We start from the raw sequence: 22,272 nt of genomic DNA on the forward strand, positions 1-22,272 counted from the left end.
AGCCCAAAAAGTTAAATATAGTATGTATTCACTTATATGCAGATATTAGACATTAAGTAAGTGAAAACCAAGCTACACTCTGTAGGCTCAGAGAGACGAGGTATAGAGGAAGAGTCTAGGGTGGACATGTGGATCTCCTTGGATGGGAGAAATAAAATAGATTTTTATTAATGGACTGAGGGCAAATGGGGAAGGGAACAGGAGAATTAGACGGAAGTGGGATGAAAGACAGGATACGGGGAGAGAATGTGGGGAGAGACAGCAGGAATTGAGGGCCAGCTGGGGGATGATATGGAAACCTCCTATAATACATGAAAGTAGCCCTAATGAGCTCTCCTAACAAATGAGGATACAGAGTCTCAAGTGGCCAGCTCCTGTCACATCCAGTATTGGGACTGGGCTGCTTTTAGGTGAGTTGTAGGGCAGGGGGATCTCACATAGAAATCCCTGAAAAATAAAAAATAAAAAACCCCAGGGTGTTGCTAAGATGACAGGTTTCTCTTCAAAAACTTACAGTGAGCGCCCATTTTCGAGGGCAACACCAATACAGCACATTGAACATGGAGAATTCAAGCTGGTGCTTTCACACCTACATCCTAGTGTCATTGGTTAGAGAAGGTACTCTGCAGGCTACCAAAAGGTAAATGTAAACACCAAGCCAGCCACAAAGCCTTTGATATACTATACGCCTTGCCTGCAAAATATGCTAGGCCAATTGTAGCACAGAATTTACGGGAGTAGCCAACCAATGTCTGACTTACAGCCCACACTATGAGATGAGGCCTATACCTGACACTGCTTGGGTAACCATGATCCAGAGACTAGATAGCCTAGAGACCTAAGGTAAAATCAAACAATACTAATCTAGGGGTGTGGGGGGGGAGTACCAATAAAATGGCTGTACTCATAGATCAGTGCCTTATTCAGTCATCATCAGAGAAGCTTCTTCCAGCAGCAGATATGAACAAATAAGGCCCACAGTTGAACATTATATGGAGAGAAAGTGTAAATGAGAGGTGTCCACCAAATCCCTCCCTTTAGGGTTCAGGGAACCCTATGGAAGAGGAGGCAGAAGGAGTGTAAGAGCCAGAGGGAATCGAGGACACCAGGAGAACAAGGCCCCCTGAATCAGCTAAGCAAGGCACACATGAACTCACAGAGACTGAAGCAGCAAGCACAGAGCCTACACAGATCTGCATTAGGTCATTTGTATATACATTATAGCTTTGAGCTTAGTGTTTTTATGGGACTCCTGAGTGTGAGAATGAACAGGTCACTGATTCCAGTGCCTGCCCTTGGGACTCTTTTCCTTCTGTTAAGTTGCCTTGTTCAGCCATAATGTGGTTGGTTTTGCTTTATCTTACTGTATTTTATTTTGTCATGTTTGGTTGTTAGTTTCTTGGAAACCTGTTCTTTTCTAATGAGAGCCAGAAATGGAGTAGATCTGGAGGGAGAGGGAGGTAGGAAGGAACTGGGAGAAGTATAAGGAGGGGAAATACAACCAGGATATATTGTGTGAGAAGAGAATCCATTTTCAATAGAAGGGGAAAAAAGAATGCCAGGAATACAGGAGTTCCTGGTATCACAAAACCTTACACTGAGCCCTAATCCAACTTCTGACTCTTGTCCTCATGTGTCTAGCATCACGTCCCATGCATAACATTGCAAAGCACAGGCAAAAACTCAGAAACACTATGCCTCTCAAAATAGACAGTACATGATTCTAATCATTTACTTTTCTAACTGCAAACATAAAGTCCCCAAATGAGGCTAAATTTTAATGGACAGGCTTGATCTTGCTACCTAATCACATTTCTATAACAGTCCTATCTGTATTTAGAGACATCAAGAGGGAAGGAGGGCATGTAAAGATCTAGATATGAGGAAATTTACCACAGACAGAGGCAAAGAGTGCTAAAATCAAGACTGTCCTGGCAGCTTTAGGTGCCGCCATGTAGGAACCAGTTATTGGTGTGACCTTTGGTTTAGTGTGTAAAGACTTACATGATTGAGAGAACCACAGGACACAGTTTACAGAAATGAAAAATGCATAGGAATCAGTTTCATTCTGTGTTTACACGACCATTTGTTACTATATATTTAACAGGTGAGGCTAAAGACTTATTACAAATCAATAACAAAAGGCAAAGTCAACAATACCTCCCTTGTTCCCATAGCACTTCATAAAGGTGTATATTTTAAAGATAGGAAGTGATAGTCATGGGAAATTTATGGCAGTGATCTATAAAAGGCCCAGAAGCTATGGGGAGTGCACTGCTTCATAAATACTGAAAAAGAATTATTGCAAATCTCCGACTGAGTCCATTATATGTGTCAGAACTCTGGAAATTTGAGGAGAGTGATTTAATATTTGAGATTGTGGCTGCCAAGAATGAACATGTCACAATTTTTCACAGGAGAGGAAACCATCACAAGAGCTGGTAGCAGCCAACTGACACTCTGCAAGAAGTGCACTGGCCCAGGCCTCATCCAACTGGCTTCCTGGTAAGCCATAGGAGGAATGCACGAGGGAAAAGGCCTACTTTAAAAACCATACTTTCTGGGGATTGAGCCTCAGACTCAATTTGGGTTGGTTTTACAGTTTCTTGGTATCTATTGTACACCTGGAAACATCTGTGGCCACATAACTTACAAGCAATAGAGCATATATAGAAAAAATGATAGCTCTATTGTGAGCAAGTATCAGAAAGTCCTCTATTGGTCAAGTCTTCCAAGTATTTATTCATGAGCATCCTAAAAGTATGTGCTAAACACTGTCCGCCTCTGGCATTTTGCATTCCAGATCCATGGGGCACCTCACTTAGGTGCAGGTGAAATTAAATGCAGTATTTTGTACCATCCCCACTCTTCCCTGTCAGACATCTTCACTCACTGAAAGAGGCCATGTAGACATTACTGTACCATGCTCTCCCTATGAAGGACGACATGATTACAGACACACCATAGGTAATTCTTTTTGAAAAGTGATCAAAAGTCACAACTCAGTTTTTCAAGATCTCTCATCACTCTGACACCCCCATCCGCTCCCCCTTTCCGTGGTGGAACACCAGTGTTTCCTATTTTCCAGGCAGCATTTTTCTCCATATTGTTTTAGACACAGTGCCATTATAATCACTTGCAATTGACCAGTAATTGTTGCAGAATCAGGCCTCCCTCTGCCAGTGCCACCCCGCTGCTGGACTACACCCAGCTGAGAGCAGTAAGTTCCAGAATCCAATCAAACTAAGCCCCATTGGTATCCAGGTTTCTCATCATGAAGTTGAGCCAACACTCGATTCCATGCGCTACCTCCCTCCTACAGGGTACACACAAAGGCAGTCCATTTTAACTGTGATTCAGGCCCCTATAATACTTTTGTAAGGAAAAAAATGAGGATTAGCTATGGCCATTAATTGTTGTTTGCATATCTTATGTTTGTAATTAGCTTTATAACTGAGTTAGATGTGGGTGCCCATAACCCACCTGGGAAATGAGAATAGTAGCATCTTCTTTTAGGGGTATGAGAAAAACCTTAACTCATCCAATAGGCCTTCCAAATAGAAGCAGTTACCCAAGAATAACCATTTCTCAATAACCACCATATTCTTGATTTTAGTAACAGAAAACATATATGCATGGTCATACGCTAAGCCTCAGTACTGTTCTTATCTCCTAAGCTATTCAACAACGATACCTAGAACAGCAAGAACGAAATTAGCTCTCATTAATAGAGTGACGTTGGAGAAATTACAGGGCCTGCAACATGTAAGATGGAACTGACAGCACAAAGATCCTCATCGCTGGTTATAAGACTGTGACACAGTAGGTGCTCAGTGTGCATTTGCTGTGTTATAACCGCTGTCTATTAACAATGATGGTGATTATGCATCTCGCTAACTGACTGACACCAAGAATAACAAGCACACGTGGCATTATTTTCAGTCACAATTTAGTACATGATAGTCAGCCTTCCAAAATTGACATAATCCTTTCTTTCACTTTCAATTCACGGTATGAAATCCAGGTCCTCCTGGATGCTAGGCAATTGTTTTATCACTGAGCCACACCAACAACCCCCAAATCCTTTAAGACTTTTATAGGCTTTTAAAATTACAACACAGGCTCTCTCTGAACAGTCCTGGCTAAGCCTGTGCACACTGGTATGAAGTTCATGAACTTAGTGCACACAGTATTATCTTGGGCATGGGTGACTCCATTCATCCTAAGAATAACCGGATTTTTTGAGAGGGAATTTAAAGTTCAGTTTCTTCAATAAAAAACAAAACAAAAGGAAAAAGCCAGCATTTTTGAGAAAGTGGACTGAGCATGGATGAGTGCCAGGCTAATGAAAAACAAGGGGCCCTGCAGTCTGGGGGGTGTGCATGTGTCATGGGCTCCGCTGCCACTGGCTTCCCCATGATCTCTAGTCATTCACACAGAAACAAGGACGGGACAGGACTGCTCAAGAAGAGAACTTGCTACACAGTTCTTACTTATCAAATGCCACTCTTTGTGCCACAGTAGCTCCTTCATTTGCTTATATTTTTAGCATTTATTTTATATTTAATTATGGGAGCGTACACAAGAGTGCAAGTACCCATGGGAGCCAATAGAGGATATTGGGTGCCCTGGAGCTGAAGTTACAGGAGTTTCAAGGTCCCTGATGTGGATGCTGGGGACTGAGCCTGAGGCCCCAAAAAAGAGCTCCTAGGTGTGGAGCCATCTCTTCAGGCCACTGCTTATGCTTTAACTGGCTATTACCTCTGCTTTTTCCAGTGACTAAAAGCACAGGATAATCTAATCATTTTAGGGATATGCTGTTGTGTGTGCATGTGTTTGCTTTTCTGCAGCTATTTCTGTGGATATGTTTCTATGTATCTATTTGAAAATTAATGCCTCTGTGCATGGGATCTGGGTGTGTGTACTAAGTCAGATGTTTCTGTTTGTGTACCTGGGTATATTTCATTGCATATAGTCCTGGGTGTTTTTTTCTCTGTGTTTATTTCTGAGCATGTGCTCCTTTATATGCATGTCTGTATGTATTATTTCAAGCATGAGTGTGTACATGAATTTATAAGCAGGGAAAGGGGATGTGAATGTATATGCACAAAACACAGAACATTCTCTAGGAGATTGAAACTGACATACACATGACAGCAATGGGTCTTTTCTGGACAAGTTCCTTATTTCTGAAATTCTGAATGTTCTGAGAAACCAAGAAGAGTTGAGTCCAAATCCCACTTTCATTAATGTTTCTCCCAGATGTTTAAAAAAGATAGTAAAATATCCTGTCTCAGATTTATCTCTATCAAAAGATGAACCACTTCTTTCCTACCTAAGAGTGGGCTTTCTAGTCACTGTTTATACTTTGCTATCGAGAGCAAGAATCTGATACAGAGGTTTTTCATTTCGCATGTTTGCCTATTCTGTTTTTTTTTTTTTTTTGTATTTTGTTGTTTTTTTTTTTTTGTTTTTTTTTTTTTTTTTTTTTGTTTGTTTTTTTTTTTTTTGTTTTGTTTTTTGTTTTTTGTTTTTTTTTTTTTTTTTTTTTGAGACAGGGTTTCTCTGTGTAGCCTTGGCTGTCCTGGACTCGCTTTTGTAGAACAGGCTGGCCTCAAACTCACAGTGATTCACCTGCCTCTGCCTCTGCCTCCCGAGTGCTGGGATTAAAGGCGTGCGCCACCACGCCCGGCATGTTTGCCTATCCTGTAAATGATTGCACAGCCTTCGTCATCTCAGAACTCTTACTGAATGAACCATCAGCAGCAAACATTTGTCAGTGATCTTATAATATTAATTTGCCTTAGGATCCAGAAGGCATGCTACATTATTTTATTTATATGTCAAGTAGATTAATATTTCCTCTGTGTTAATAGGCTAGTTTATTATTCTTGTTATCTTCACTTAATGCCATAAGAAACCAGGTGAGACAATTTTACAAGTTTAATGATCACTGGCATAAAGTACATATGAGGGTCACTCAGGACATGCCATCCCTTTCAAGGCACTTTGCCAAAAAAAAGCCTGGAGTTAATTAATACTAGGAAATCACCTGCCAGTACAAGCTTTAAGAAACAAAAGTAATAATAATAATAATAATAATAATAATAATAATAATAATAATAATAATAATTCTAGGATATAGACTAACAAACTTCTACTATAAAAATTAAAAGCCTGACCATAACTCTGATATCAAGTGTCTTTTTTTCAAAAATAGCTAATGCAGAATTTATTGTATGATGTAAAGCAAACATGGATGGCTGGCCCAGAAACTTTCTTATGATTCATTCTTTACTGTAAATCAATTTATGTGATAGCTATGTTATAGTTTATGTTGATATAATATAGCTTCTAGTGATTACCTTGTGATATTCAGTCCATGCAGATAACTGGCTCTAAGCATATCCTGAGCTCGCGTGACTAGTAATGGGGTAAGCAGGGAAGAGCCTTGTAGGAACACCGTCAAGGCAGGGCAGAGCACTGGAAGGGTTAGGATGAGCAAGAGACCCTCTTCTGCCATTTCAAGCCCTCTGTGCAGGTAAACTTTAGGATGCATGTAAAGAAAAAGACAGACCAAGAGGTAATTGCTAGGAGGAAAGAAAGAAAGAAAGAAAGAAAGAAAGAAAGAAAGAAAGAAAGAAAGAAAGAAAGAAAGAAAAGTTCTAGAAAGGGAGAAGTAGACAGAGGAGTGTAGAAGACAGGAGATTAGACAGGACATGCAAGTACATCTTGGTTAGCTCACACTTCTGTCTGGTTGGCTGCTTCTAAAGGACAGCTTCCCTGGTTGCAGTTGCTGTACAACTGCTTCCTGTGATTGACTGACTTCATTTAGTGTATCTGTTTCTTCCTCTCTATTAAACTCTTGTTTTCCCAGCTACCTGAGAGATGCAAGCTCGGCTGGACAAGGTAAATGTGTGCTAACATACTGTACATCTTATCAACATCTGAACAACAAAGGCAGTTTGCAGACCTTGGTCGGTCTGACTTTGGATTCCAAGTTCTAACACATCAAGCAAATTCCCACCAATTTCAATCATAAGAAAGAATCAGCTGTTCTCTGAGCCACGATGCACTTGTGAAGTGAAGGATGCATCTGAAGTATTAAAGAGGAAACTCTTTATACTAGGCTATCCTAAATGCCTCTCAAGGGAATGTTTTCTCAGTTCCTGCCTGAATAAGACTTGTATAGAATATTTATTCAGAAAATGGTAAAAGGTAAAAAAGAAAAGACAAGTGGCTGAGAGGACATCACTGAGAATTCTTGAAAGAAAGCTACCAGCTCAGGGGCAGGGGAGGACAGGGATTGCCTATATTTAACCAGGTAGTCAGACACATTTCTTACCAAGGATGTCATTGGTTTCAGTTGAAAAAGACAATGATTTGAAAGGACGGAAAGAAAAGGACTCAGTGAACATTGATTCTCGGAAGAGAGAACTACAAAAGAAAGGATGCCTAAGTAAAGTCAAAGAAGACACTCGGGAGGAAGAGGAGGGAGTGAAGACTGGTAATCCAGAAAGATAAAGAGCAACAGGCCCTTTGGTAATGTCAACACTGCTCATCTCCTAACGCCAAAACAGTGGCGTGCAATATGTGAGTCAGAGTCCCAGCGAAGAGAGGTCTCTTGTCGGTGACACTACCACATACAAAACATCTTGTTTCTACATTTATTGATTACATGTTCAAGGCCAACCTGACTACATAATAATTCCACTCCAGCCTGGGCTATATAGCAAGCAAACAAACAAGCAAACACATATTCAGAATAAAATAGAATTCTACACAGTTTCTATAGATTATTTGATGCTACAGTATACATGCTTTAGTTGAGATAAGGAGAGTCCTTCCAAGTTTTAGCTGTAATATTTAATTCGCTTAAATATATTTCATTATAATGGCATAATCTAGGATTTTGTTTCACTTATTATTAATATGCATTTAGTGTGCAAAAATGAATTTCATTATAAGATCTTTATATATCAGTGTATTTTACTATTCTCCTCCCACCACTCTGGACATCCTATGTCCCTCCTCTTGCCGGTCTCCTTTATCCCCCAAATAACCAATCCCTCTCCTGCTTTCTTGTTTTTATACATAGAGACACATATGTGTATGTACCTGTATATGTACACACAGATATCCAGACACACACATGACAGACTCATATACCCATGTATAAAAGCACATATACATGGAGGCAGACAGACAGACACACACACACACACACACACACACACATACACATACAAACACATACACATACAGACATATGCATAGACACATACATATACAGACACGCATATATACATACATACAAACAGACACACATACAGACACATAGAAAGAGACATAGATACATACTTACACAAGACATATACACATACACAAATACATATAAACATATACATATACAAAAATAAACAAACATATATACAGACATATACCCATACATACAGAAATATACATGTACATATAGATACACACAGACATACACATGTACATACATGTATGCATGTAGACACACAGACACAGGCATACAGACATATAGACATGCATACAGATACACATAGACACACAGACACACACACACACATAAATATACACAAGCATATAGGCATTATATATATATACACATATATATACAGACATACATCTATATAGATATACACATATACATACAGACACAGAGATACAGACATATACACACACATACATACAGACATATACACATACAAATAGAAACACACAGACATACACATGCAGACACAGATACATAATATATACAGATGGATAGATAGATAGATAGATATACAATCAAACACCCCTACAGACAGACACACACATACATATAAAAACACATTCAGACATACATACATATGAATATACACATATACATGTGGATACATCAATATACATGCATGCAAGCATATATACAGATATATATATACATACATATACACACAAATAGATATAGACATACATAAACACACACAGATAGACAGACAGACAGACAGACAGACATATTAATTTAAATGTAAGTAACAACATACAGGCAGATACTGAGTTTTGATTTAACCTTCTTTGTTCCTGGTATATAGGACATTTTTCTGGTTAAACATCTTGCCTCACTTTAATTATCTGTTAAAACATTTGTCCTGGAATTGAGGCTTAATAAGCATGATTCCAATGTCACACTTTCTAATGTGGCCGCTGAAGAAGGAAGCAAAGCCACATGTGGACGTTCCCTGAGCTACTGTACATTCTTCTCTTTGGTTGAGGCTCTAAGGTCCAAACCAAACCAGCTCACTGCTCTATGTCCCTTCGCTCCTCCTCCAGTCATCCAGTCACCTTTTCCCCTGACAAAGCCCACAGTGCTATTTCTGAGCTCACCTGACCCAACAACACCATCCTCATCATTTTCATATTAGAAATGACAACCGAAATAAAAATGCTACCACAAAGTGTTGAGAAAATGAACAAAACTACTCCACTTAGAAGAACTTATCTTAAGAATTGAATAGGTGATCTCTGGTTTCTAATTTTTTTCCTTTGATTCTATATGTTTACCTTATTTTCTTATTTTTTTCACAAATTATGAAATACAGCAGCCACCTGATGTCCCTGGATGTCTCTTGTTTGTCAAAAATGAACACTAACTTAATAGCCCTACCTAAAATAGATGCAAACTTTCTTTCTAGAACAGAGAAAAGTGAGAAGATAAATAAGAAAAAAGTTATTTTCCAAGATGCTAGCCTGCACAGAACAGTCATGGAAAGCCAGAATGCTATGGCAAGTCTCCTCTCTGATCTCCTTCATCCAGGCATCTCAGAGCTAGCAGACTAAACTCCAAAACAGTGCATGAACTTTGGCCCTCTCCACTGCTGCCCCATGGGAATATCCTCCTGATTGTCCTCTACACTCTGTCCACTCTTTTATCCACCCTCAATACTGTGGTCACACACACATGTACTCCTAAGCAAAAACCTGATCCTTTGATGCCAGCCAGGCCCACATTCTTCTCAGGTCTCTCACTATTGGTAGAATAAGGTCATGGTGCTCAAGTGGTCCCTGTGGTCACCCATTCGGTCTTCCATTAGTTCACTTTCTCCCCCGTTTCCTGAAGTCCATTTGTTTGTTCTTCTACAGTCTCCTTATCTCATTTTGTCTTGCTGCCACAGGTTAACAGACATGCAGTCAATAGGCTCTATTGCTGCGACTCTTGGCACTTGAGTTGTTTGGGTAACACTGTAAGAGCCATCTCAAGAGCCAGGTTTGAATTTCCTGATCCCTTATAGTCAAGAAAGAAAGACTGGCATAGGCAACTAGTTAAATATGAGGGCACCAGCAGTGACTTTGGGGTGGCAAGAGATAGGATTAAGCCTTCACTGGAATAGGTTCCTATGAATGGAAAGCAGACAGGATGAGGTCCTGTTTGCAGAGCAAAGACAAGTGTAAACTTATCATGAAACAAAATGTATAAAATACTAGGATGAGGGCTAAAAATAACTTTACCTTGTCAATTAAAAACAATGATACATTCTGATATTTAAGGATGGTATATTTGAGGCCTGATTTACAGTGATTCCTACCATGCCATCTGTGACATCGTCACAAGCCTCAGAATACCTAAATGCATTCATTGCTTCTAACAGAGTAGAAATACCATCTACCCTCCTTTTATGTGGACCTGATACCAAAACACACAGCTTTCAGTTCGGCCAGCTCTTTCAGGACGGCAAAGGCTTCTTTGCTGAAACAGAGAAATATCATTTTCAGAAATTCCTTTATTCCAAGTCCTCTGTGAACCAAAGGAAGATGTTTGTTTTTTCAAAGGTTGCCTAATGATCATTCTTTCTGACATTACATGAAGGGAAGTCAACAATGTGACATTTGCCATAAGCAAAACAGAATGACGGGGCTGAGATGCACAATAAGGCTGCCCTTCCAGCAGCCAGCAAGTCTGCCATGATTTTTTTGGTGCAATTTGTTTCTCTCAGTCTGGCAAAGGTTTTGGCTCCTGTTTCATGCTCTTTGATTATTATTGTGCTTGTCTACTAGTGGAAACGAAAAGTACTCTATCTTTCCCCCTGAAATAAAGAAATGATGAAATAAGCCAAAATCTGCTAGAAGCAGGTGCTTAGAAGAAAGAGGCTGGATTATTCACTCGAGACCCAGAAAGGTAATTAATCAGTCCAGCCTCATGCACCAGATACTGCCATACTGTGCCTTCTTCCACATGGATAGCATAGTATCTGAAGACAGAGAGTGAGGGGGAGAGCTAAAGCCACACACCATACAGGAATTCGCTGGGAACTGATTTGTTCAGGACACCAGGCACCTTACTGCTCACAGAGACCAGAAATTCCCCATGTGCAGTGAGCCCTTATGAAAGTGTACCTCAGTCTCTGGGATCCTCACAAAACCACACCACAGACAGGCACCTTGGCCTCAGTCAGGGGCCAGAAAAATCTGGTGTCACTAGGAGTGGTCTTTACCTAACAGTGAAGCAAAAGGATGCAGCCTAGCCTGCCGGGCTCCTTTTTGCTGTGGAAGCTTTGCGGCAAACCTGCTCAACGCTGTCTTCTATGCTCTATACTTGTTGATGATAGCTATAAGGACAAGAATGTCAGGATGAAGGGTGGGTTCAAATGAAATGCTACTCTCGGGGAACATTTTAAAATGCAGGAAAGGCAGCCACATATATTTCAAGGAATTTAGCTTTCTTTTAACATTTATTAAGTTAGTCACTTTAGGGTAGTACTGAGTGTTTTTAACCATTCAGTCTTCTCTCCGGCCATTGTATTTTTTTAATGGCGTATCTCCTGATATTTCCTAGCACACCATTATAATATAAAACTTATCTTATGAGGTAGTCAGGAAAGAAACGCATATCACTAAATTCCATTCATGACAATTGTTCCTCTATAAACTGATCTCAGAGTAGATATTTCTGTTACTATGTACTATGCTACCAAAGCTGTGGCCACTTACAACTCATACTGACTGTTTCTTTAAGTCAGAAGTGTAGGTGCTCAGTGGCTCAGATCTTCCCATAGGTCTCTCGAGTCTGAAAGCCAGGTGTTGGCAGGACTCACACTCACCTGGGGCTAGGGACATTTAATAAGCTCTTCCAAGTTCTGACAAGATTCACCTTCTGGTGACTGCAGGACTGGTCCCTATTTCCTTGCTGACTGTCAGCCAAGCAACTCTAATCTTTGGGAGGCCATTCTTCATATGAGCCTCATGGTCTCTTCATCTCTGTAGCCAACAACAGAAAGTGTCATTCACACTAAACCCTCTAAGACTTGAACCTCTGACATCCTCTCTATGCCTAGATATAAATGTTATGTAGGACAAGGACAGACCACTAAAGATAAAGCCATTTCACCTTTTCTGGTTTTTTGTTTTTTGTTTTTCAAGAGGATTTTTTCTGTGTAGCCTTAGCTGTCATGGACTTGCTTTGTAGACCAGGATGGCCTCGAACTCACAGAGATCCACCTGCCTCAGCCTTCTGAGTGCTGGGATTATGGGCATGTGCCATCACACCTGGTTGATAAAGCCCTTCTTAACATTAATTATGCAGTATGACCAAAGCCTCACGAAGGTAGCAGGCACTTTCATAGGTTCCGGATCACACAGGAGGTATACAGTAAAGAGCTCGGAACTTTGTGGTCACATCAGAACCCCACCTCCATACACAATTCTGAATTCTTTTAAAGAACTGAGGTTCCATTCCCCCAAGGCATGTGACTAGTGGACAGTGCAATATAGTCATGAGTGAACTCCATGGTCTGCAGTTGGGCCAATAAGCTCACTTCTTTATTACTACTCAGTCAGGTTATGAAGCTTAGCCAGCCCAAGGCTATTTTCTCAGGCACATGGAGGGTGCTGCAGAGGTTACTGCTCTGAGCTGTTATCTTTCTCTTCCCTTGTCAACCCTTCCCTGGTTCTATTTTAGTTGACTGAATGTTACTCACTTTATGGATCTTTTGACACCTTTAATTGCTCTTCTCTTCCCACGCCTATTAAGTTTTCTCACCCTTTGATATTGGCATTAGAAGCACTTAAATAATTTGCCAAATAATGTTTTACCACTGCTGTTTTCCATGAGCTGCACTGCGTTCCCTTTAACCCTGTGTTAATTTTGCTGAAAAGTGTTAAGTAGCATGGAGTGAGGTTATTTTACACAGAAGGTTGTTGGGCTCCTTCGAGCTAAACTCTTTTTCAAATGCCTATTAACTCATTCTGGAGGCGAGTGAATACTGAAAACTTGCTTTGGAGCTCAAAACCAATTTGTAAAAACAATTTCATCTTTTGATATCTAGCCAAAGTGTGTGTGTGTGTGTGTGTGTGTGTGTGTGTGTGTGTGTGTGTGTGTGTGTGTGTGTGTGATCCTAGCAAGACTTGAGCACTAGCTCTAAGAAGGAGTTACAACACTTTTCCAACATTAAAATTCTTCCAAACTCTTCAAAAAGCTAAGGTTAGAGCTATTATTATTATTATTCTATAGTTATTGTTATTGGTTTTTGACACAGGGTTTCTCTGTGTGGCTTTGGAACTCACTCTGTGTCCTGGAACTCACTCTGTAGAGCAAGCTGGCCTCGAACTTAGAGACACACTTGCCTCTGCCCCCCACATGCTGGGACTAAAGGCGTGTGCCACCACCCACCAGGCAGATATGGTCATGTTTACCAATACCAGAACCCCAAGCTTCCACAACCTGCCTCAACTCCAGCTATGTTCTGAAATATACTGATGTTCAGGTTTACCTCTGGCACACAAGAACACGAGGAAATCCTCAGCCTTTCCTCTCATTCTTATCCTGGGAGCTCATGGTCCCATCCAGCACAAGCACTGGCATTGACAAGGCATGACTCTGTGACACTTAGGCAAATCTCCTCATGACAGTGCTCAGAGTCTGTAGTCTGATATGACTTCATTTTGACTTCAGAGCATAAAGGATGGACCACCTCTACTAACACTGTGCTCATAGAGGCTACAGTGCAATTCATCCTGCTTCACTCCAACCCACCCTTTCCCCAGCCTTCTGAGGTACTCTAAGGCTCCTTCTGCCCAGAAGAAGGTGTGGTATGTGTGTGTGTGTGTGTGTGTGTGTGTGTGTGTGTGTGTGTGTGTGTGTGTGTGTTCTGCTTTCTTCCAAAATACAGCTTGAAAATTGTCTCTCTGTTTCCTTGAATTCATCTTAATTGTGTGGGGAGGGAGAAGGGGGAAAAAATGAAATGTCCTGAAGTGAACCTTGAAGGCAGGGAAGTGTGGCTTTGAAATGCTTTGTGGAAGAGCAAGGGACCTGGGAGTGCTTATGCTTTTGAGTTTAAGAAAGGCAGGGGCTGGAGAGATGGCTCAGAGGTTAAGAACACTGTCTCTTCTTCCAGATTCCAGAGGTCCTGAGTTTAATTCCTAGCAACAACATGGTGACTCACAGCCACCTATAGTGACATCTGGTGCCCTCTTCTGCCATGCAGGTATACATGCAGGCAGAACACTATAAATAATAAATAAATCTTTTTTAAAAAGAAAGAAAGAAAAGAAGGAAGGAAGGAAGGAAGGCAGGCAGGCAGGCACACTGGCCATGGTGGGTACATGCCTTTAATCTGAGCACTTGAGAGGGAGGGGCAGGCAAATTTCTGAGTATGAAGCCAATCTGGTCTACAAAACGGGTCCAGGATAGCCAGAGCCCTGTTACACAGAGAAACCATGTCTCAAATTTAAAAAGGAAGGAAGGAAGGAAGGAAGGAAGGAAAGAAGGAAGGAAGTGAGTGAGTAAAAGAGAGAAGGGGATGGAGGGAAGGAGAGGAGGGGTCAAGCTGAAAATTTAAGAGGGTCCATAGTCCCATAGACACAAGTATGTAAATAAAGGTATGGATTGGGATGGCAGTGATAGGATACCATGCTAAATCAAAGTAAAGCAGATCCTCCTAGCAATCTTCTTGTCCAACCATAGGTCCCCTTATTGTATGCATGACAAAGTGAAGACTCCTAGGCCACATTAGACTCACTCAAAATGAACTGCAATCCATTACTCCCAGCATGTGGAATTTTTCTTTTTCTTTATTGGAGATCTCAGGATCAAATAATTAGAAATTATGACTCAAGCCTTCCATCTGGAAATCATTAGCATGATATGGTTGCCTGAACTGAAAAGGATGCAATTAATAAGATTGGAAAAAAAATAAGATTTCACTTTTTTTTAATTGAAGAAAAAGATCTTTAAATGAATCTAAAAATTTGCCAATAAGTTGAGAATTTTTCTTTGCAGCTGTTTGTGGTAGGTAAATTAATAATTCCCTAGAGATGTCAATAAGAACAATCTCAGAAACTCCTGAGTATATTATTTAACTTGGCAGACAGGAAATGAGAATACAAGTAGGTGGCCCCTAGAAGCTAGAAAGGCATGGAGGCAGTCCCTCTGGGAGTCCATGAAAGGACAAATCACTGTCAACACCTTGATTTTAGCCTGCTGACTCACATGATAGGCTTCCTACATGCAGAACTATAAGAAATTAATCTGTGGGTGGAACAGTGGCACATACCTAGAATACCAGCACTCTTGAGTCCGTTAAGGGAGAAGGATCATGAATTTACAGACATATTGGAATACACAGCAAGTGTGAGGTCAGACTGCGTTATATGAGACTATGTCTCATAGAAAAAGGGCAAAAGGAAGAAGGAAGGAAGGAAGGAAGGAAGGAAGGAAGGAAGGAAGAAAGAAAGGAAGAAACATATTTGCTTTATTTATGTCATGAAGTTTTCAGTCATCTGTTAAGCAATATTAAAAGCAACAGAGCATGTAATGCATCTTTATTAATCAATTCATGAAAACAAACTTTGAATTTTTATTTTGATTTATTATGATTTATTCAGATTACATCCCAATTGTTATCTGGCTAATTGAGGTTCCTCTGCCTCTTTCCACCCATTACCATAGTCCCAAAAAGTAAGTTCACAGCTACTGCAGAGTAGCTCCAGAACAGCCCAGAGCTGGGATACTGGATCTTGCCTCATGACTTCTCAGTCACATTACTACTTACCCTAGGCCCTCCTGGTGGGCAGCAAAAGAGTGTATAACACCCACTGTAAAGGAATATTGCCAAAGAGCATATACCTTAGAAATATGTTAATTTACGACATAGGGAAGTGTGTTAGTCAAAGAACACAAAATTGTGGTTAGAAAGGAGGAAAGGTTAGAAAGGTTTAAGAGAGCTATTGTATGGACATCATAGCAACTACAGTAGTTTTAGTTGCATTTCTAATGCTGGAATGAACTTATAGAAATAAGTGTTTATTTGAGGCTTATACTTTCCGAGGGTGAGAGTCCATGGCAGTGGAGCAAAGGCACGGCAGAAGGTATAGCTGAGAGCCCACATCTTGATCCCAAAGCAGGAAGCAGATGGAGAGAGGATGAGGCAGAAAGAGAAAGACAAATGGAGGGAAACGAGTAGGAGTTGAGAAAGGTAAGACTTGAAACCACAAAGCCTGTCAGCAGTGACACATTTGTTCCAACAAAGCCACACCTCATAATCCTTCCCAAACAGTTTCAACAACTATGGACCAAGTACTCAAATGCATGCACTTATGGGGGCCACTCTCATTAAACCATTGCAATAGTCAATAATAACAATACATGGAAAACAGCCAAAGCAGTAGTTCTCATGTTTTCTTTCTACAAATAAAGATAGGTATATAAAGCAATGTATATACCAATTAGTTCACCCTTGCCATTCTACAATGCCACATTAAAACATCATGATGTCAATCACAAATATACATATAGTGTTTCTTAGTTATTAAAAACAATGTTTTATTCCATGTTAGCAGGAATAGGAATAGGAAGTAAGGAGTGTCTCCTACATTGTTGGTGAGAATGTAAATTTGTACAGTCTTTATAACAGTATTATATAGGTTCATCAAAAACACATTTAAAATACAACAACCTGACCATAAGACTAATGAATATACACAGAAATAAAATGAAACTGTAATTTACCTGCATGTCCATTACAAAATCCAAGATAAGGAATCATCTGAGGTGTCTATCGACAGATGACTGGATAAACTGATATCTGCATATACAATGGAAAAATCACTCATCTTTTAAAAAGAATGAGATATTTGCACTTATAGCAAAATGAATTGAACTGGATGACATTATTCTATGTGAAATAAACCAGAGACAGAAAGACAAATTCTATATGTTCTCACTCATGTGTGGAAATGTAAAAAGTTGATCTCAAGATAGAAGATGATAATTATTAGATGTAATTATTAGCCATTAACAAAGACAGGGAAGGAAGGATAGAGGAAGGTTGGATAACAGAGACCAGGACACAGCTCAAAGGAGGAACAATCTCTAATATTCTACAACATGGTACTTTAATATTTCATAAAAATATTATTCATTCTATAAAAGCTTAAAAGACAAGAGCTTAGAAGAAATGACAAAATTTTAAAGGGATAATGTTAGTTACCTGATTTGATCATACATGTTGAGTAGATGTATGAAATTATCAAATACAATTTTATACATACAATAAACATTTACAATTACAATGTATCAACTAAAATAAAATACATGGTGTAAGTAACAGTGTGACTGTCTAGGATTTACAAAACCTTGAGTTTAATGTCCAATTCTATAAAAAGTGAAAAATAAAGGCTAATGTTGTGTCTAGAGCCAAAAACAGAAACACAAAGAAATTTCATTAATGGAAGATTCCAAAGCTGAATGAAGCCAAACCGAACTCCTCAGTACTGCTATACGATGGCATGCAATCACATCCCTCAACTAGTAAAAGAAAAAAAATCCTAGAACTCAGCTTCTTATTCTTGATCAAGATGCTATGTGGTGTCACATAATTGAAATGTAGGAGCTGTGATAAATTCAGCAACAATTGAAAGTTTCTGAACATGCAATGACCAAAATGGAACTCAGAACCAAATGCACAATGAACCCAAGATTTTTCTGGAAGTGCTCACAAAGTTCCATCACAGGACTTCACTGAAGTTTGGTTCTGAGCATACAACATGCTCATTTCAAACTGCATATGTATTCATGCACTGTAATATCAAAATGCCCCCCATATGCCCTGCTTAGATTCAAGACTACTATATGTTAGGAATTGTAGCTTTTACCATACATACAATACAAGATTCTCCACTCTTTAGAAACAAAATAATTTAATTATGCAAAACAAAAACTTTAAACATTTTCCTATTAGCAGTCCTCATTAATATATAAGTATACATTTAAATTGTATTGTACTAGCATGTTTGATTTTTTAGAACTTTCTAAATGAGTTGCTGACTTGAGTTTCATTTTCAAAAGGTTGTTACAGAATTCTAGCTTATGTTTAAAATAGAATCTCCAAAAATTTCTGAAATAATGCTAAACATACCTCTATTATTTTATACTATGTGTTTATACAAAGTAGGGTCTTACAAATGATAATTATAAATGAGAATAGGGAATTTAGCTCAGTGGCATAAAGTAGAGGCCCTAGTTTTGATCCTCAGCATCTTAATAAATAAATAAAGTGTTGTTGAAATTTGGAAAACATTGAATGCATGTTACACCTTACAGTGTCGACTACTCAGCTGAAATGTCATTCTTTGTGTAAAAAAATAAACAAACACATCTATCTCAGAGTGTAAATTTGCCCTCATATTTAGTAAATGGCAAAATTGTAGGTGTACCAAGTACTTTCAAAGTTATGATTTATTATTGGTGTTTGATTTATAAACCTATTTTAGGTTCCTAGGACTGTATGTGAAAAGAGTCATAAATGGAAAATATCTAAGTACTATCTAAGTGTTAAGTAATATCTGCTCTAGGGAAGAGACCAACATCTATGTTCAACAAATGAGTCAGAACTCAGCTTATTATTTTCCAGGCACCATGGCTGCTTCTGGTGTTCCAGACACAGTGAGAACATGCCTTTCTTTATTGTACAACCTCTCAAGAGAAATGACAATTCTAGCGACCACCTCCTTATAGCAGTCCACTGGGAAAAAATGGTTGTCTCCATCATTACACCCATCTTGGGCCCCACTATCAGGAAGATTACTATGCTTGTCCACTGGCAACCTCACTCTGTTGTCTCTCCTAGGCTCTGAAACACCAAAGCTGCTGTGCCAAGGACAGCACTGTGAGGAATCAAGAGGTCAAACCCAAGACTCCTAGTGTGCCTCAACTGCCATGTTCACTTCTGCCTTCCTGAAAGCATTTGTCTCCTTCAGATAAGCTTCTTTTTCCTGTCTCACCAGCTCAATTACATCCACTTCTGGATCTGGAAAGCAGCACGATGAAAGAACAAGGTTTATTTTCACACTTTGGGGGAGAGACTTTGAGATGGGGTTATGTTCTGAAAATTTGTTGCCAAGCTTCATCAAAATAAAACTCAAAATGCCACAGCCCCACACTCCTGACCTGTGGAATAAGCAGGTGTTGCATTAATCAGCAGGGTGTGCAAATAGGTGGGGAGGACTCACTTGCAGCTTCAGAAAAATAAAGTACTCTAGCCAGGTCAGAGGCAGGGGGACCACGGAAGAGAATGCCCTGTGTACAGAAATGAACACAGGCACAAGTCCATGCCAGACAGTAAAGCTTCGGGAGAGTAGAGTTTTACTGCTGTGTTTCCAAGCGCCTGCCTGGAAGTGCTCCCAAATGTGCAGTTCAGGTTCACACTCCTCATCTCCATCCCACTTTATATGAGGTGATTATATCTTTTACTCACAGAGCTGGGAACAATGTCCTTGAATGTACCAACCATAGACAGACCTGTCATTAAACTAGATTATAACATCTCCCCTAAGAACAAAGGCGAGGTCCACACTGGCTTTTTAGAAGTTCTGTTAGTCCTAGGAGCAAGTCTCAATGGCCAAAGCCCAAATCCCTCCTGAGCTGTGGAAGAATCACGGGCCAGAAAGGACAGAGTAGAGATGACCTTTCACACAGTCATTTGTAAGTGAATTAAAAGTATCACAAAGGATTAAACCAGTCACTGTGAATCCAGGGTTCTATACAGGCAGGACTGCTGCTGGCAAGAAGTTAAATAGAGTAATGGGATTACGTTATTTAATTACAGATTTGTAGAACGTTTCTTTTAAAATCATTACATATCCTAGAACTACTTTAGGATGTATTTAAGTAGCCAATTATCTTCCAATTGAAAGTACTAATATTTTCAAATATATTAAAGGTAATACTGTATTCTACTGGGAAAGCATTATAGACTAACAAACACACAGTATGGATATGCTAATAAGTATTTTCAAGCAAAAAAATTGCCATTTTATGCAGATGATAACGCAATGTTTAACCAGTAAAATAATTCCCTCATTTATTATAACAGCTCTAATTGTAATGGCTGTATCACCACTAATAGCTGTGTAATAGCATTATAGCTATTAATATTATGGTCTAAAATCAATTTACATTTAGTCAGAACTTTTGTTATTATCAAAAAGTTATTAAGACTCCTTTGATGTATAATTTTAATGTGCCCCCAAAGTGATAATAGCTCACCAATTAACAAAGAGCAAGATAGCACAAAAGAAACCTTATTTATCTCTCAAACTGATAGACTTTGTTCATGTAACAAGTATTGGACTCAACATTTTTTTGAGATGTAGAGAAATGTTAAAATGATTTGATTTAAATAAGATCCTTTGGACATTATCTTAGTACCTTGGCAAATAAGCTTTGGACATCTATTGTAAACATAGTGACCATAGATAATAATAACGAATTGTGTGCCTGAAAATTAAAAACAGAAAGGAATCAATGCTATTATTCCTGGTTTCATTTTGCCTAAGCATTAGAGATTGTGTTGTAAGTATATACCTAGGGCAGGTATACAGAAAACCCACATAATAATAAACACTTCTTTTTTCTTGATAAAGGTTTCACAATGTAACCCAAGCCATGATCCTCCTGCTTCAGCTACCTAAGTCCTGGGATTGTAGGTATGAACCACTACACAGGATAATAACCACCATTTCTAAGAAAAGAGGGCTTCAACCAGTAACATCACAATAGATATATTATTTAAATTTTTTAAGCTAATATGTATTTGACTTTAAAGATAAAACTAATTTAACAAATAATAATGCAAGGTTTACCATGCACCAGGAACTATGTTCTTTATATTAATTTAATAATTTGAATACAAAGTGTGCATTATTGTTAACATTATTACCTTGATTTTTACAAAGAAGAAACACAGCAAACTAAAATGTGGCAGTCACAGAATTCATACTTGGGTCATTGGCTGCACCGACTAGTGCTTACATGCATAATAAATATGCTGCGCATCCTCAATACAAATAATCATGATTGCAAGGAGCAAAAGTGTGATACAATGGAGGCACGGGGCACAAAAACTTCAATGCCAAATTAACTCAGGTGGTACCTGGCGATGTTGCCACAAATGAAAGAAAAAAAATAAAATACAATTATGTAATGGTTGATACCGTCTGAGTTTCTCTGAATCTATTTGGGGACTGCCTTAGTTATTTTTCTGCTGCTGTGAAAAAACATCATGCCCATAGCAGTTTATAAAAGAAAGTGTTAGCTAGACACAGCAACACACAAGTGTAATCCCAGTACTCTGGGAGGCAGAGGCAGGTGGATCTCTGAGTTGAAGGCAGCCTGGACTACAGAGTGAGTCCAGGACAGCCAAAGCTACACAGAGAAACCCTACCTGGAAAAAAATCTAAACAAGCAAATATGTTTAATTGGTTTCAAAAGGATTGCAATCCATGCTAGTGGAGTAAAGGCGTGGTCTCGGTAGCAACTGAAAGCTCACATCTTGATTCAAGAGCAGGAGGCAGAAAGAGGCAGCAAGGTCTCTCAAAGCCAGCAAGGTGTACATAGTGAGTTTCAGGACAGGCAGAACTATATAGTGAGGCTCTCTCAATAAAACAAAAAATCTAATGTCAAAAGTCTTTTCTGAGATTCAAGGCAATCTTTTACTTGTAATCTCATGTAAAATCAAGAGCTAATTATGCTTTCCAACATAAAATAACACAGAATATAAATTACTATTCCAAAAAAGAGAAACGTAGGCATTGTGAGTAAATACTGGGCCAAAGCAAGGCCAAAACCCAAAGCTCCAAATCCTACAGCTCCACGTGTGATGCCAGAAGGTTTAGACGTCCTGAAATGGCCTCTTAGGGTGTTCCTGTAGGTACTCCCCTGGCACACAAAGGATGATTCCACAACACCTTTATAGATTTATTCATCATAAATACAAA

Source organism: Acomys russatus, chromosome 2 (assembly GCF_903995435.1).
Source record: "Acomys russatus chromosome 2, mAcoRus1.1, whole genome shotgun sequence".
In the NCBI taxonomy this organism is placed as follows: domain Eukaryota; kingdom Metazoa; phylum Chordata; class Mammalia; order Rodentia; family Muridae; genus Acomys; species Acomys russatus.